Genomic DNA, 3402 nt, shown 5'->3' with positions numbered 1-3402 from the left:
GCCCCGCATCCTGTCCACGACAGCGGCCAATCCAGGCCAAGGGGCAGTAGTGTTTTCTCTGGCATATTAACCTGTCTAAAGTCTGTTCTTGGACTGGCTAAAGAGTACATACAAGATGCACCACATTTTTGTCACAATGAAAAAGGGGTGTTCCCTGGTTGGAAGGGGTCTGTTAAGGTTGATGGAGTAAAGTCTGCAGAATAATATTTTCAGATCACCATGAGTGATTGCCTACTATCATAAGTACATAAGTATTTACTGGGACAGACCATAGGTCCTGTTTCCAACAGTGGCCATTCCAGGTCAGAAGTACTTGGCAAGATCCCAAAAAGGTACAATACATTTTATGCTGCTTATCCTAGAAATATACACAACAAACTGTCGGTGGTTGGGGGTAGTCGATTATTATAACTGAGTCACTAAAGCTGAGGCTTTAAGGAAGCACAAAAAAGAAGTGCCTGTGTGACAGTATGAGACATCCCCTCATTAAAACATAAATAAGTGTGAGCTGCTCCACTGACAGTTTGTTGTGTATGGTTCAAATTATAAGTGGTGGAGGGTTGCCATTTTTTGTTATATTTTTTGATTATCCTAGAAATAAGCAGTGGATTTTCCTCAAGTCATTTTAATAATGGTCTATGGACTTCTTCCTCCGCCTGCAGAAAACGGACTTTCATGCTCACATGCCTGTATAAGCAAATTCTCAAAAGAAAAACTATATGAGTAGATTTCCTTTGAAAATTGCATCCTAGGTTTATTGAAACACAGATGAGTGGCTTAGTGGTTAGAGCACCAGTCTTCAAATCCAGAGGTGGCTGGTTGAAATCCCACTGCTGCTCCTTAAGATCTTGGGCAAGTCACTTAACCCTCCATTGCCTCAGGTACAAAGTTAGATTGTGAACCCTCCTGGGACAGAGAAATATCCAGTGTACCTGAATGTAATTCACCTTGAGCTACTAGTGAAAAAGGTGTGAGCAAAATATAAATAAGATACTCAATGACTTTGTACCTGAATAGCATAGAGACAAATCAGTTAATTTTCAGCCAGGGCAGTCAGCAATTAAAAAAAAAAAAAAACAGCTGCCAGCATTGAATTATACCTAGTTTGTCAGTGCTGGCATCTGGATAGTGACTTCTGCTAAATATCCGGACATTGTCCACATGCAATACCATATCCAGATACCTAACTGGACAAAGTTAAGACAACATTTTTGGCACCGTAACTTTATCTGGATTGTTATCCTGTTAATGGTCTGAATATTGTTGCTTCACAGAATTTGCTCAGCCAAGGCTCTCTTAACCCATGATATTCTTCAGACCCTCATCCTTTCACTAGTAATTTCCCACTTAGATTACTGCAACACATTATATTGTGATCTTTCTCTCTCCTCTCTCCAATGTCTTTAACTGGTCCAATCAGCCACAGTTAAGCTTCTTTATAACTCACAATGCTTTGCCCACATACCACCCTCTCCTGGTGTCTGCATACATCAAATTCAAAATTCTAACACTGATCTACAAAGGCCTCTCCCCTTCTGCTCTGGACTATCTATCAAACCTCTTACTCCCCATACCTCTTCTCATACATTTTGCTCCTCCTATCTGACACTCTTCTCTCCCCCACCTTTGCATCTCCATTTGGATCTGTTCCATGACGCTGCCTTTTGCTATGTTGGAGCACAGTTATGGAACATACTACTGCTTGATCTCAGACTGGCATCACTATACTTGAACTGTAAGAAGCAACTTAAGAATATAAGCGTTGCCATACTGAGACAGACTGAAAGTCCATCAAGCCCAGTATCCTGTTTCCAACAGTGGCCAGTCCAGCTCATAAGCACCTAGCAAGATCTCAGATCAGTAAAATAGATTATATGCTGCGTACCCTAGAAATAAGCAGTGGATTTTCCTCAAGTCCATCTTAATAATGGCTTATGGACTTTTCTTTCAGGAAATTATCCAAATCTTTTTCAAATCCTGCTAAGCTAACTGCTTTTACCACGTCCTCTGGCTATTCCAACACACTTATTATCTCTCCAAGCACACCTGCAGTATTTAGGGGCCCTTTTACTGAGCTGCGTTAGATGCTAACACACACCTAATGCAGCAAATATAGCCTAATGTGGGACACACTAAATCATTCTGCTTTAGTTTTGCTATCTGTACACTAAACCTTCAATTCTTTATATGGTGCAAAGATTTGGCAGCCCAAATCTGGGCACGATCCCAAGATGCACGTGCAACTTAATTGGCTAATAAACTGTTAACAAGCAATAATTGACAGCTAACAACCAATTATTAATGTTAATACGGATTTGTGCACACATCTGGCTATGTGTTATTCTAAAACGTTTGGCGTCTAAATCCCTTAGCGTGCAACTCCAAAAGGGGGCATGACCATGGGAGGGGCATCGGCATGTCGGGGCATTCCAAAAGGTTGTGCGCTCTATTACAGAATAATGGGTCAGCGCATCCAACTTGAGCACCAGCATTTGCACTGGGTTTCAGCAGGTGTAGGTCTGGTGGCCAAAGTTAGGGCACAGGAATTGGCACTATGTGCACTTCTGGAAAAAGTGTGCGCCCTTTGTAGAATTGCACTTAGTGCCAATCTTTCCTGCTGCCCATTTTTGAGTGCCATCTATAGAAACCAGGCATAATTGTGCAGTAATTATTTTTTGAACATTTTGTGAGGGGCGTTTCAGGGGTGGAGAATGGCCATGGATGTGCTAATCAGTTAGTGTGCTGACATCATTGTCATATTCATACCACAGGAGTCCTTAGCATCTCCTAAATAGGAGGCGGTAAGTTCTCCCACGGCGATGGTCAGAAAATAATGCTAACATTAGTGTGTTACTATATATACAAGAAATGGAAAAATTCTTGTTTGACGACCACACTAAAAATGGCCTTAGTGCATGAGAAAGTCCCACATAAGGACATGCTACAGCCATTTCTTAGCACAGCTTAGTAAAAGGACCCCTTAACGCTTTACCTGCCTGCTCTACTTCTTTTCTCCCTTAATCTTTCATCCCCTTTGTCTCTCTCCTCTCAGTCCTTCCCATATGCATCACTACAGGGGTGAAAGGGAGTGCAAATGCACCCCCCAAAATCTTTGTTGCACCCCCAGTAAAAGCCACGGCTCACAGCTGCCCATCTCAAGAAGGTTTAATGACTCGACTTTTTTGCAATGGCTCTCATGGTCCTGTAGCTCCCTTCCTCTCTCCTGCGGTAGCAATTCTGATAAGCTGCCTGTAGCTGATCAGGAAACCTTCTCTCTGTTGTGTCCCGCCCCCTCTGACGCCACTTACTATTTCGTATAGCACTCTGTTTTCCACAGCGTATTAGCGGTGTCTAGTTTAACACTCTCTACTGTACCCCAAAGATCTTTTTTAAGGTAGGTAC

General features: G+C 42.3%; 1 long non-coding RNA gene across 1 annotated transcript; it reads right to left on the bottom strand.

Moving 5' to 3' along the window:
- Positions 1–284: 284 nt before the first annotated feature.
- On the bottom strand, positions 285–1908 carry LOC115462305. Its single transcript, XR_003940809.1, has 3 exons — positions 1886–1908; positions 1225–1229; positions 285–352 (listed from the first exon to the last, which is right to left on the bottom strand). It is a non-coding gene; the product is annotated as an uncharacterized LOC115462305 (long non-coding RNA).
- Between the last annotated feature and the right edge of the window lie 1494 nt (positions 1909–3402).

Source organism: Microcaecilia unicolor, chromosome 2 (assembly GCF_901765095.1).
Source record: "Microcaecilia unicolor chromosome 2, aMicUni1.1, whole genome shotgun sequence".
NCBI lineage: Eukaryota > Metazoa > Chordata > Amphibia > Gymnophiona > Siphonopidae > Microcaecilia > Microcaecilia unicolor.
Note: the sequence above shows the minus strand (reverse complement) of the source record. Positions and strands in the feature narration are given on the sequence as shown.